At 42.5% G+C, this 15,242-nt stretch overlaps 1 long non-coding RNA gene across 4 annotated transcripts in view; it reads right to left on the bottom strand.

Annotated features, from left to right (window-relative positions):
* Positions 1-11,762, bottom strand: part of LOC100894676 (uncharacterized) — a 31,669-nt gene extending 19,907 nt beyond the window's left edge. For 2 of the 4 annotated variants that reach the window (XR_001909170.4, XR_001909169.4), the window contains exon 1: positions 9,588-11,762. This is a non-coding gene — a long non-coding RNA (uncharacterized LOC100894676). Of the gene's footprint in view, positions 1-10; positions 1,810-9,587 lie in introns of those variants that run through there. The other 2 variants (XR_001909171.4, XR_001909167.4) reach the window with 1 other exon arrangement.
* Positions 11,763-15,242: the final 3,480 nt, after the last annotated feature.

A 15,242-nucleotide genomic window follows, 5' to 3' on the forward strand; every position in this document is an offset into this window, starting at 1 on the left:
TAGTACTTACAGTATTCTAAAGAGCCAGAGACTCTTCTTACAGCTGTCCGAGGAGCTAGTAGAGCCAACTGCTCCCTGAGCTGGGTCGATCTTTTGACATCCTTCTCAGAGAAACAGTATTCTTTTTCAGTTATTACAAAGAACTGCTGTTGTAAGGACTAGTTATTTGCTTGAGCAGTTCCGTATTACATACTCCTTTGCCACAAAACACCCTGTACACCAGTGGCTGGGATATTATTCATTTCTATTAGGCAGCTATCTCACTTTTGAAATTTTTATCCAAAAGAGTATTTAATTTTGGCTTATTTCTCTTATAAAACAGGGAACTGGTTCCATCATTTTTAAGTCCTCACCTCAGTGTGGTACTTCAAACTACTTCAAATTTTTAGTATAATTAAATGCTTCATTTTATATAATAATCAAAAAGGTGGCATATCCTTTTTAAAAGCACCTCTGCATACGTTTTCTCATTTAATCGTTTTACTTCAATCTTCTTGAAATAAGTAGGGGCAGGTGCTCCAGGTGAAGAAATTAAAGGATTATAAAATGTAGGTAGTTCTAAAAGTGAATGCTGGTAAAGCCCACACAAAGATACTGGTCTTAAGATTTCCACTCTAGAACGCCTTTGATAATATTAAAACAGCAAGTCACAGTGGTCTATCCACAGACCCACCACCCTCAGTTAAAATGACACTGGTCATCAGGTACATAGTATAAATGGATTTTTTGGCTTCAAAAAAATAATGACCAGGTTATTGAGTCCACCTTGCAATCCAGATCTTCCTAAAAAAATTTTTTTAAATAATAATAACAGCAACTTTTCTGGCTGTATCCTGGCATTTGGCACTTTACAATAACAATATACAAAAGAGATGACAAGAGAGTCTTTAACCAGGCAATCTTCTCTGGAAAGAAGAATGTAGAGGAAGTGCCAACCTTCCTTCCTGGGGAGGCAATTAGATAGTGTGCACTAGAAACACAAAATAAAAGATGGCAATCCAGCTTCCTGGGTCTGACTTGCCTTGAGTACTCTGCACAGTAAAGCAGTAACAGAGGTGGGCAAGAATGGTTCTTGTCCTCAGAATCTGACAATAATTGAAACTGGGATCATTAATAAATGAAAGAAAAAGACTGAAGGCTTATCCACTTAGTCCAGGCCTGCTTTTCAAAGTCAACACTGCACAAACACATCAAAGTGGTAGGGAGCTCTTGGACTGATGGGCTGAAAAATGGGACAATCAGTACTGTGTTCATTAATAACCCAGAAGGGGCTGTGGGTAGTCAACAGTACTCAGAAGCAATGCGAAAGTAGAGGGGTTCATGTATAATGGCTGGGACCAAGGAAAGTGCCACTGAGAATTTTTTAAGTCTAAGAGAAAGGGCCTTGTCCGGTCAACATTATCCAGCAAAGAGGCAAAAGGGGCACGGTGGGGGTAAGGGAGGAGGGAGAGAACACAATCTTATCTAATAGCTGGATATGTGGGCACCTGAGATTGTGAACAATAGTCTGTAAAAAGGGGTCAAGGGCACAAAAGGGGCAGGGCGAGGAAGACCTTGTATGTAAAACATGACACCATGGCTACCCGTGATTTTACATACTGGAGCAATGCAAAAGGGGCAGGAGTATGGACCACTGTTTGATGGACAAGTACATGGAATACTGCAGTGCTTATACTTTATTATGCCACGGGAACTAAGGGTGGAGTGGGGTGGGGTGCTTGCTTAACAAGGTCAGGCAGAGGAAAAACCATTGATAACTGCCATTATAAGTATTAACAGTCCCAGGAGAAGTTTTGAGTAGTCAGCAGCCCCTGCAGTAATACAAAGAGGGTACAAGGGCATAATATCCCACTGAAACATGTATAATTACAAACATGCACATTAACAGTACAAGGGACCTTAGTGGGTCAGTATCCCGATGTATGCAAAAAGGATCAAGAAATCTTATCTAATTAATCAGTACCCTTGGTAATTGTTATCATTGCATGTTAATTGTCCAAGAGCTGAGATTATGAGTAGTTAGCACTCCTCAGCAGCAATCCAAAGCATAGTTGTAGGAACATAGGGTCTTTTTCTACTACACAAGTCCACAAATACAATTATGACATTAATATTCAAAAGGGTCCACTCATAGTTAACATGCCCCTGATGGAAGAGGAGTATGTGGAAATCAAGTCTTAGTCTAGAAGAAGAGGTGGACAATTGCATTAATGCATATTAAGTCCAAAACAAGGGGCATTAAGTGAATAGCATCCCCTTGCTCTAAAACAAAGGTACAGGAACATGCATAGAAAATTGTGTTTGTGCACATGAACATTCCGAGTGAAAGAGTCTTGAAAAGTGGGGACTACCTGCTAAAAATGGTAAGAAAGTAGGTAGGATCCTTATCTAGTGCACAGACCACGAGCAAATGTAATTGCACATATTCAGTCCAAAACAACAGGACTTTGGTTGATCAGGACATCCTGCTGTACTACAAAGGAAAGGTGAGGGAGTATGACCTTAATCTACTGACAAAGACAATGAAAATTTCAATTATGTATATTAATAGTTCACCAGAAGGGGCCTTGGAGGAAAATGGTATGCCCCAAGTAATCCAAAGAGGGTACAATTGTCCAAGAAGTGATAGGGTTATGGACAACTGCAATCAGTCACAGTAACTGTCCAAATGTAAATATCATAAGGAGTTGGCACCCGCTATTGAAAAGAGGTGGAGCATCCTTATCTAGGGCACAAGAACCCACATAAATGCAATTATGCATGTCAACAAGCCAAGAAAAGGGGACTTAGGGGTCAGCAACCCTGGTAACCTGCAAATGGAGGGTGAAAGGGTAAGACTGTTTAATTAGGATGAACCTTATGTACATTAATGTCCAAGGGACACTGTTGTGGTCAATTAAAACCATGTACTTTGGACAAACATAAGAATCTTAAAGTAGTGAGTACTCCCTGTTGAAAAGCAGAGAGTGTATGAGAAAGTGTCCTTATCTAGTACACAGGAATATGGACAAGCCAAGAAAAGAGGCCTTAGTGATCAGCACCCCAGCTATACTGCAAAAGGGGTCTTCGAGTAGGACCTTATTCAAATAAAATAAGCTGTATGCAGTTATGCACATCAGTTTCCAAGGTGCATGCCTGTGGTCACTTACAATTGTGCACCTTGTTGTCCAAATGTAAGGGTCTTGTGGAGTGAGCACTCCCTGCTAGGAGGAAAAGGAAGATTGCAGGTAGGTGTGGTAGGGCAAAGGAGGCTTCGTTGTCTGGTACACAGAAACCTGGATAAATATAATCACACACATAACAGGCCAGGTAAATGGGCCCTGGTAATCAGCACCCCTGCTGTACTGCAAAAGGGGTCTGAGAGTACGACCTTATTCAGATAGGATGGGCCATGTGCAGTTACGCAAATCAATGTCCAAGGTGCATGGCTGTGCTCACTTACAATTGTGCACCTTGACTGTCCAAATATAAGGGTCTTATGGAGCAGGCACTCCCTGCCGGAAAGGAAGATTGTGGGTGAGGCATGGCAGGGGAGGTTTCCATGTCTAATACACAGGAACCAGGAAAAATATAATCACATACATAACAGGCCAGGAAAAGGGGCCATGGTGATCAGCAGCCCTGCTGTACTGCAAAAGGGGTCTGAAAACAGGACCTTATTCAGATGGGATGGGCCGTATGCAGTTACGCACATCAATTCCAAGATGCGTGCCTGTGGTCACTTACGATTGTGCACCTTGATTGTCCAAATGTAAGGGTCTTATGGAGCGGGCACTTCCTGCTGGAAGGGAAAGGAAGATTGTGGGTGGGGTGTGGCAGGGGAGGCTTCCATGTCTAATACATAGGAACCGGGACAAATATAATCAACACATAACAGGCCAGGAAAAAGAGCCTTGGTGACCAGCACCCCTGCTGTACAGCAAAAGGGGTCTAAGAGTAGGACTTTATTCAGATGGGATGGGCAATGTGCAGTTATGCACATCAATGTCCAAGGTGCATGGCTGTGGTCACTTACAATTGTGCACCTTGACTGTCCAAATGCATGGGTCTTATGGAGTGGGCACTCCCTGCCAGAAGGGAAAGGAAGATTGTGGGTGGGGTGTGGCAGGGGATGCTTCCATGTCTTTTACACAGGAACTGGGACAAATATAATTACACACATATCAGGCCAAACAAAAGGGCCTTGGTGTTCAGCACCCTTGCTGTACCACAAAAGGGGTCTGAGAGTAGGGCTTTATTCAGATGGGATGGGCCATGTGCAGTTATGCACATCAATGTCCAAGGTGCATGGCTGTGCTCACTTACAATTGTGCACTTTGATTGTCCAAATGCATGGGTCTTATGGAGTGGTCACTCCCTGCTGCAGAGGAAAGGAAGACTGGGAGTGGGGGTGAGGCAGGAAAGGCTTCCTTTTCTAATACACAGGAACCCAGACTAATACAATCACCCATATAACAGGGCAGGAAAAGAGGCCTTGGTGATCAGCACTCCTGCTGTACTGCAAAAGGGGTCTGAGAGTAGGACCTTATTTACATGGAATGGGCCATGTGCAGTCATGCACATTAATGTCCAAGGTGCATGCCTGTGGTCATTTACAATTGTGCACCTTGATTATCCAAATGTAAGGGTCTTACGGAACAGGTACTCCCTGCTGGAAGGGAAAGGAAAACTGGGAATGGTGTGTGGCAGGGGAGGCTTCCATGTCTATTACACAGGAACTGAGACAAATATAATCACACACATAACAGGCCAGGAAAAGGGGCCTTGGTGATCAGCACCCCTGCTGTACTGCAAAAGGGGTCTGAGAGTAGGACCTTATTCAGATGAGATGGGCCATGTGCAGTCACGCACATCAATGTCCAAGGTACATGCCTGCAGTCACTTAACAATTGTGCATCTTGATTGTCAGAACATAAGGATCTTATGGAGCAGGTACTCCCTGCTGTAAGGGAAAAGAAGATTGTGGGTAGGGTGTGGCAGGGGAGGTTTCCATGTGTATTACACAGGAACCGGGACAAATATAATCACACACATAACAGGCCAGGAAAAAGGGCCTTGGTGATCAGCACCCCTGCTGTACCGCAAACGGAGTCTGAGAGGAGGACCTTATTCAGATGAGATGGGCCATGTGCAGTTACACACATTAATTGTTCAAGTGCATGGCTGTGGTCACTTACAATTGTGCACCTTAACTGTCCAAATGTAAGGGTCTTATGGAGCAGGCACTCCCTGCTAGAAGGGAAAGAGAGATTGGGGGTGGGGTGTGGCAAGGGAGGTTTCCACATCTAATACACAGGAACCAGGACAAATATAATCACACACATACCAGGCCAGGAAAAGGGGCCATGGTGATCAGCACCCCAGCTGTACTGCAAAAGGGGTCTGAGAGTAGGATTTTATTCAGCTGTGATGAGCTGTGTGTAGTTATGCCCATCCATGCCTAAGGTGCATGGTTGTATTCACTTAATAATCATGCACCTTGACTGTCAGAATGTGAGGGTCTTAGGGAGTGGGCACTCCCTGCTGAGGTTTGTGGAGAGGACCCTCCTTTTCTAGTTCATAGGAACCCAGACAATTATAATCACACATAACAGGCCAAGAAAAGGGGACTTGGTTATCAGCACCCCTTCTGTACTGCAAAAGTGGTCTAAGAGTAGGACCTATTTCACATGGAATGAGCAGTGCACGATTACACATATTAATGTCCAAGAGGCATGTTTGTGGTCACTTACAATTGTGCACCTAGACTCTCCAAATAAAAGGGTCTTATGGGTGGGTACTTCCTGCTAGAAAGAAAAAATGGGGATGAGGGGAGGACTTTCCTTCTCCAGTGCATAGCAACCTGGACAAATACAATCATACATATTGGAGGCCAAGAAATGGGGTCTTAGATATCACCAACCATGCTGTCCTTCCAAAGGAGTGTCAAAAGGAAGGATCCTAAAGTAATCGTCATTAGGCACATTAACAGTTTGAGAAAGGGGCCTTAAGTAATAGTACCCCAGGTAGTAAAGCAAAGAGGGTGTGAAAGGTCAGAAACCCAAGTCTAATTGAAGGACCATTGACAACTGCAATTATATGCATCTACAGTCCGAAGAGAAGGGCTTAATGTTGGTTACCACTCTCTGCTTTGATAAGTACAGGAGTCCTGATAAAAGGCACAGCTGTAGACAACTGAAAATGTGCATATAACAACTAAGATTATGCATGCTAACTTTACTAATCCAAGGATCCTAAGTAGTAGGTACTTTCTACTGGAATGTAGAGTGGGTGGGGTCCTTACATGGTAAAAAGGTACAAGAGCAAATATAAGTATGCACATTAACGGTACAAGAGAGTGAATTCAGGTTATTTAGAAGCTCCTGCAGTAATGCAAATGGAGCAAGGACCCAGGATTCTACTCTAACACAGGGGCACATCAACTACTGTTAATTATGTGCATTTAAGCAGTATAGGAGAAGCAGCACTAGCTAGTTAGCACTCCTGCTGCTTTGCCAAGGAGGTGGGAGGAGGATGGAATTCCAGAGCAATTGTTTTGCTTTTTATTTTTTTTTAAATGTTGGCCAGGCTGGTCTCAAACTTCTGGCCTTAGGGCATCCTCCCACCTTAGCCTCCTGAAGTGCAGGGATTAAGGCTGTGAGCCACCACACCAAGCCTCAGGGCAATTTTGCACATTAAAAGTTCAAGAAAGGCTTTAGGCAATCAGTAACCCCTGCTAAGATACTGAGAAGTCAAGATATTAGCTTATTGGGAGGGACCACAGACAATTGAAAGTATGCACATGAAGAGTCATGGACAATTAGAAGTATACACATTAAGAGTCCCAAGAGAAAGACTTTGGGTTGCTAGCATCCCTTTCTATAATGTAAAAGGGGTAGAATATTGGTTTAAAGGGAGAGACCATGAACATTGGAATTTTGCACATTCACAGTCCCAGGGAAATGTAACATAGGTAATTAATACCCCTTGCTGTAAAACAAGGAGGGTACAATGGATCTGATCTGAAAGACATTGCTGTGAACAATTGTCATGGTTCACATTAATTATCCTAGTGCAGAGGTCTTCAGTAGAGGTCATCCACTGCTGAACACAAGAAGTGACTGGGGTCTTTAGTGCACAGAAAGAAGGACAAATCCAAGTAGAACATTGAGAATATTAAAGAAATGTCCTTGTGATTAGCACCCTCTAATGCTAAGAGGGTGTGAGCTGTTGGGATCTTAATTTAATGGAAGAGACCATAATTGCAATTATGCACATTAACAGTCTCAAGTACCCCCTGCTGTAAGACAAAAGGAATATGAGGGGATGAGATCCCAGACTAATACAAGATAGGGACAACTGCATTTTGCACATCAATAATTTCTGCAGGAGGGGCATTAGGTAATCAGGACCCTCTTGATGTAAAGCAAAGATCGTACAGGGGCCTTGATATAAAGGACTCACTTCTAATCAATTAGGATTGTGCATATAAATGGTCCTCGTATAGAGGTCTTGTGTACTAAGGGTCCCCTGCTGGAATACAAAGGGAGTGGAAGGGTTAGCGCACAGGATCGTGGACAGATACAATTATGAACATCAATGCATAAGAAGAGTCCTTAGGTGATCAGCCCACATTGTAGTGTGCAAATAGGACACAGTGGCCCTTTCTAATGGACAGGACTCTGGACAATTGTAACTCAGCAATTAACTGTCCAAGAGCTATTATTGAATGATCTGCACTCATTAGCAACATCCCAGAGGATGCGATGGGAATCCATTTTTATTGCACAGAACCATGGATATATGCAATTATGCGTACCAACTGGTTTTTTTTTTCTTTTTGAACCCGGGCAAGGCGGTGAGAGTGCCGAATCCTAACCACTAGACCACCAGGGATCAACTGTTTAAGAGAAAGAAACTTGGGTAGTCAGAACTCAGCAGCAATGGCAGAGAGGACAACCTAATCTTTTACATATTAATGCAAAGTGGTAGGTAGTTCACACTAACTAGGAGTAATGTTAAGGGCATACATAAGTGGGTCTTTTCTGTTAGGCAGAGCCATGAATAATTACTATTGTATCCATTAACAGGCCAAGGGAAGGGGCTCTAAGACTGAGTCCCTCTGCTGTTGTGCAAAGTTGTTTGCAGAGGCCTTAGTGTAACTAACAGAACTATGGATAAATAGTTTACTCAGTAATTTAAGAAACTGTTAAATCTCAGGTAGTCAGCACTGCCTCAAGGCAAATGCAAAGGTGATTGGAAGTCTTTATAATTAATGGGTGAGACAATTAACAATTACTACTTTGTTCTTTAATTATCCAATAACTGCAGGATTTCCCAGAAGCACAGCAAAAAGCGCAGTAGGGTGCCTTTGTTTAATAGTCAAAGCTATGACAATTGGGACTGAGCATTTTAACTGTCCAACAAAAGACTTGGGTTGTCTGAGACCCCCTGCTGAATGCAAATGGGGTTGAGTGCTGTCTAATCCAATGGGCAGGATTACCAGCAATTAGAATTTTACTCATTGCACACAGTTCCAGGTGGCCAACACAGTATGTGAGAAAAAGCCACTACTCAAAATTGGGACTATGACTACAGAAGCAATGACAGAGAAATGGTTTCTCCTTTAAGGATAGGGGATTGAGAAAACAGTAAGTTACTCAAATTATGGGCAATAATGCTCTGATAGAAAGCTCTCAATTAATATTCCCTAACCTCAACATACTGGCTAAAGAAATTCTTTGTTCTGAGACCCCAGACAAATGGGATTGTATGCATTAACTGAAAATGGTCAAGGAGTCAATACAGAAGTTCAGCAATGCCAGGGGTAAACAGAATATCCCAGTGTAATAGGATAAACAATGGACGACTTATTTTGAAAATTAGAGTGACTTTCGAGAGAAGCTGGGCAGGACTGGGGGACTGAGGGGCTAGGGCTAGGACTGGGGCTAGGGCCGGGGCACCAGGGGACTGGGGCTGGGGCAGAGCTGGGTGGGGAGAGAAGTGCTAGGGCTAGACTGGGGGTTTGCTGGGAGGGCTGGGGAAGAACTGGAAACTAGGCAGGCAGGATACAATAGAAAATTGAAATATGGGCGTTAATACTCCAATATAATAAGTCTGAATAGAGAACACCAGACCACAGCAATTCAAGTCTCCTGCCTGATAAGTAGGTGATTAGTCAATTAGTGCAGCATCAAGGATGAGAACAAAGCAAGGCCTGGACCTGTGTAAACCTTCAGACACTCTTTATTACATTAGGTCATGAAGTTAAATTTTTAACTGTTTCTGTGCTAGAAAACTCTTCAAAATCCAAAGGGAAGTAAAGTCAATTTCAAAGAAAAAAATCATTAATTTTTTAAAATTATAAATGATTTGACTTTGACTACTGCCAAAAAAAGGTTAAGGAATTTCTAAAGAGAAACTGAAAACTTTAAAGAATTTTGAGGAACGCAAATGAAAACATTAAATGTCATTAAAATGAATTCTACAAATAAAGCCTCATAATACATTCCTATAATAGTCACTTAACACTTAAATTCAAACTAGCAAACCACACAATCAGACTGTATGACTGACAACCAAAAGATATATATAAATCAAAATCCGACCCCAGCATTAGCCAAGGGGTAGGTGTGTTCCTCTTGAGGAAGGTAGGAATTCCTCTTCTGCCACCTGTTGGCCAACGATCATCTGCGATCCATTCTGGTCCTTGCCACGGCTCACCACCATGTCCACACCAAGCAGGCCTGGAGCACTGCCAATGGCCACAGTGCAGGGCAGACCAGAGGGGGTGGGGCAGTGGGGGATGGGGGGTGGGGGTTGGGGGCAAATAGACTTAGTCTTAGACAAGACACCAATACAGAGGAATGGAGTGAGGTTCTGACCACACAGCCATATAACCAGCACTGCAAGACGCAATACTGGACAGGAGGGGACAAATGAAAGAAGACAAAGGTGAAAAGGCCAAATGTCCTTGAAAAGACCTTGAAAATACCTTATGTACCGCCCCCTGGGAGACATACACGTGGCCCCTCCACTTCTGACTGGCTAAAGACATCTGCGAAGTGCTATGCTAATTTACCCAAGTACTCCCTGAGTAGCCAGACAGTGTCATCAGTCTAATTCCATCTTCTGCTCTAATTGGCTGTGACCAACTCCACCCCCATTTCTAATTGGTTGGGTTATGTAGCAATCCAGCACTGTCCACCCCATCTTTTCTCCCGCTCGGAGCAGCGCTAGGCGGCAAACACCGCCATCTTTAACAATGCGGCAAGCCCGCCATGATTGCACCGAGCAAAAGCCCGCCATGATATCCACGTGACAAGAGCCATAATATGCAGATGACAACGTCTGCCATATTGTCCCTGCAGCAAAACCCAACACTAAAAGCACACAGCAAAGACAAAGAGGCCCGCCATGTTTTACACTGCGGCAAGACCTTCAGCCGCCATTTTTTGCTGTATGACCGCACATGTTCACCACCATACTAACCACTGTAACAAAGCCTCGCCCATCATGATGTGGCCTCCCGCCACTTGAATGCTGCGACAGAACTGGATCCGCCATTTTAGACAATCTAACAAAGCACAGCCCGCCATGCTGAGTAATGCCGCAATGTCAAAATCGCCATTTTAAGCCCTGCACCTTAGTCTTTTCGAATCTCTCATTTTCAACTAGTGCCTTGTATTGATACAGGACGATTCTGTCGTATTGCCTCGCGATACGACAATCACGCAAAGCTCCTAAAAAGCCCCAAATCCTCATTCAGATAGGTTTAGCTCATGCAAGGCACATGACTTCCTCTGCCTAACCAGCTATCATCCATCTTGCCTCCCTAGTTTATAATTAGCACAAACAACTAGCCCTAACCCGAGTTATGCGGCAAGTCTAAAATGGCGGCCACTTTTCCTCCACAACCTGAACACGCCCTTAACTTAACTGCAGAGTCATTCCCCTGTCAAAGGCGTAGATACACTCACACACCACCAAATGATCAGCAGCAAAAAAAAGTGAAGTTATTCCAGAGAGTGCAACAACCCACAAAACCAACATTTTTTCATCCATAAAAAGTACCGATGAGCGATCAAAAAAAAAAAAAAATCAAAGCAGGTATCCGCGGCCCCGATGGGCCAGAAAAAAAATTAAAGCAGGTATCCGAGGCCCCGATGAGCAAGGAAAAATAAAAAATAAAAGCAGGTATCCGAAGCCCCGATGGGCCAAAAAAAGAAAATTTTTAAAAAGCAGATATCCGTCACCCCGATGGGCCAGAGTGTTGGGGGGTCAGAGGGGAAGGGAATCAGCAGGTATCCGATGCCCCGATGGGCTAAGGAAAAAAAATAATAAAAAGCAGGTATCCGCGGCCCCGATGGGCAAATAAAAAAAGAATTAAAAGGCAGGTATCCACGGCCCCGTTGGGCAAAGAAAAAATAAGACCAGGTATCCGCAGCCCCGATGGGCAAAATATAGAAAAGAGTGGAAGAATAGAAAATTGACCCACAAAAAACAAAGATGTCAACCAAAAATGATCCCAAAGAAAAATTCCTTAAATATTAAAAATTGCCTCAAAATATTCCAAATGCTTTCAAAAAAATATGGAGGACGTGTCAAGAAAACACTTGGTTAAAGTATAGAATTTTTTAAATATTTTATGGAATTTAGGTGATTTTTTCTAAAGAAATACGCCATAAGAGGTGTTGGGGAACTAGAAAATGTTCTAGAAAGAACCCCAAGTGCAGAGAGATCTTCAATAAAGAAGCTTCCAGCCCCGGGAGAGGAAGAAATATGGCTGCAGCACCGAACTGCAGCGATTTAAGAACTGAGGGCTGGGGCTGAGGGCGGAGAGAGCATAAGAGGCGTGGCCTAGGAGATTGAAAGCCCGACATCTTTGTGATTTGGTTGGTTGAAAATTTACCCAGTAACGACAAAAAGGAAATTTGAAGAAAGCAAAGACATACTACAAAAAGCATTAACTCGAAGTAGACTTCATTTCTAGTCCAGGAGTCACAACTTCAATGGCTTTTCCAGTTCTCATCTATAACATAAAGACATTGAGTAAATCAAGCAATAATTAATGCTAAAATTCTCCATAAACTGCATAATAAATGTCAAAATGTTAATTCGGTTTGGTTTTGAGATTGAGGGAAGGGATAGATAGAGCTTTGATGTGTTGATAAAGTATCCAAATGTATCATTCAAACCAGAATTTGTAACTCCTGCACCAAACTTTTGAACCAAAGACGCTAGAAAGGAGTAATACATTGAAGGTAGTACCATCTTCAAGGGACTTTCCATTCCATTCTCCAATGTAATAGATTACAAACATAATAAAGGATTATTCCTGTTTTATACATTATCATACAGAGTCCTATAGAGGTTACATCATGTGCATGAGGTCACACACCATGATTCTGTGTCAATGTATTTTTTACTCCAACTCTCTACCTTGTATGGCTCCCAACCATGAAAGAACCGAAGTGCTTATGAGTCAATTGGTGAGCAAGAGAGAAGAAGGAAAGAAAGACATTTCATACAATGACTATTTGTCAAGAAATAATCAAGAAAGAGTGCTGTTTGTGACTTGTTTGTAATTTTTTAGCTATGACTCCTTAATCTTTCTATTTTCCTATTTCCTCCATGAATCTGAGGAACCCAACATTGGACCAACCGTAATGGCACAGTAGTGAAGTTGACCCTCTGCCAGTAACTGGTATGTGGTAGGAAGGAAAGCTCATATAAAAGCCAAAGCTGCCCTCAGAAACCTGACTATTTCAATGTGAGCAATTAATCTCATAAACTCTTCTATGTTATTTGAGAAACAACAGAGAACCAGAAGGGAAACAATGGCAACTAAGTATCATAGAGCAACATCTAGAAAGTCAAAGAATACATTACCCTCCCACTGGCTGAACTAGAAAGTGTAACTATCAACCCAAATCTATCTGGTAAGCATGCTCTTCAGTTTTCAGATAAATAATAAAGTATGCAAATTTTCTTCCTTAAGAAATACCCTCCATCTTCTAAGTGTCCTTGGATCAAACAACAAAAGTAATCTGACTTGTCATTCCAAATGAGGGTAATTGTATTGTAAAGTGGTACAAAACAATGGTATCTTTGAGAAAACAGTGCTTAACAAAAAGTGAAACTACTTACAGTGACACCTACAAAGTGGCTATGGGAAAGACTGGTTACCAAACCTCTAATACATCTTTATCTACTAGAAGTTTCTACAAGTGTGGACATTTTTCTACACTTTTAAGAAATTTGGTTGGCGGGGCATGGTGGCTCACTCCTGTAATCACAGCAATTTGGGAGGCCGAGATGGGTAAATCACCTGAGGTCAAGAGTTCGAGACCAGCTGGCCAACATGACAAAGCCCTGTCTCTACTAAAAATACTAAAATTAGCCAAGCATGGTGGCAGGTGCTAATAATCCCAGCTACTTGGGAGGCTGACGCAGGAAAATCACTTGAACCCGGGAGGCGGAGGTTGCAGTGAGCCGAGGTGGTGCCACTGCACTCCAGCCTGGGTGACAGAGTGAGACTCCATCTCAAAAAAAAAAAAAAGAAGAAAGAAAGAAAGAAAAAAAAAATTGGTTAGGGAAAAAATTTCTAAACAGGACTCAAGTAGCATCAACTATAAAAAAATTTTGATAAATTTTACTCTGAAATTAAAACCTTTTGTTTCACAAAAAGTACCTTTTAAAATAAAAAGGCAAAATAACAATTTATAAACTGGTTGTCCTGGGTTTCTGTGACCAGACCCTGGTTCCAGGTGGGCAGCCACACTAGCAAATCACTCTCATCGGTTGTCGTTGGATTTTTTTAAATGGGAACTCTTAACATTAGGCATGCAAAATGGTGCTGATGTGCCGATATGGGGTGGCACTCACATTGGACACAGGTTATGTTCAGAGCTATGGCCTACCTAGGTCCACTGTTGACTCTTACGCTAAAGAAACTGCAAAAGCAAGAAATTTATATTGTTTCAATACAAAGAGGTTCTAAAGTGCCATTGCAATGGAAGTACTACAATGTTGCTATGTTTTTCTCATGAAGGGAGATATGAAATTAGCCAGGAATGGTGCATTTGACAATAAAGAACACAAAGAGATTTCTGGACCTAAAAAGGAAGATATGGTGCAAGGTCATTATAAAAAATTGGTATGTTAACTGTTGAATAAACAAATATGTAAGCATCTCTTCTCCACCTGGTATTCTAAATCTTCTTCGAAAATCACTCACATGGGCCCATCCATGTATTTGTAATATATATATATATAATTTTATTTTATTTGAGAAGGAGTTTCACTCTTGTTGCCCAGGCTGGAGTGCAATGGCATAATTTTGGCTCACCACAACCTCCACCTCCCGGGTTCAAGCGATTCTCCTGCCTCAGCCTCCTGAGTAACCGGGATTACAGGCATGCGCCACCATACCCGGCTAATTTTGTATTTTTAGTAGAGACGGGGTTTCTCCATGTTGGCAAGTCTGGTCTCAAACTCCTAACCTCAGGTGATCCACTGGCCTTGGCCTACCAAAGTTCTCTGCTTATAGGCGTGAGCCACCATGCCCGGCCTTATAATATATTTTTAATCAAACTGTTTACACTAAAAGGAACTTCTGAAAAATATTTGCCTAGGCCTCTGAATGCCCTAAAGCAGTCCTGCCCTCTTCTGCCATTTGTCACCTTCAGGCTTTATTTACTCCCCTGCCCCTACCAGCTTTCAATTCACTTTACTTCCTCCCCTTCCGGACCTGGCCTCACCTTCACTACTGCTTGGCTTCATTTTATAAACCTGTTAGGGTCAGAAGTATGGAAACTGAGACACTAGAAGGAAAAGTGACTTGCTCAAAATCAATTAGCTAGTAAGAGCTGGGCTCTGATAGGGATGTTTCAGGCATATTTTCTGTGGCCATACCATAGCTGTGCTAGCATCCTCTTCCTTGGGCTCCCAATTGCATGGCACACAATAGGAAGAAATCAGGTCCTCTTTTAAAGAGTCAGATTATTCCTGTTCTAGGCTTGTGTTTATGTTAATCTGTACATCCTCTCCGTTGCTAAATTAGAACACAAAAAGCCGCTACTGGCGATTTAGCCACAAGATGGCAGCATAAAATTATCAAAGAAGCACTGAGCCTGTCTGCAGGAAAGGAGCCAAAGTCTTAAACCGAGCAGGACCAGAATCTGATGCGAAGGTGGGTAAGTCTGATTCATACAAAGTCAGTATCAGAAGAAAGGGTTAAAGAAAAGTGCTCAACCCTCTCT

The sequence above is a fragment of the Callithrix jacchus genome, chromosome X (assembly GCF_049354715.1).
Source record: "Callithrix jacchus isolate 240 chromosome X, calJac240_pri, whole genome shotgun sequence".
Lineage (NCBI taxonomy): Eukaryota > Metazoa > Chordata > Mammalia > Primates > Cebidae > Callithrix > Callithrix jacchus.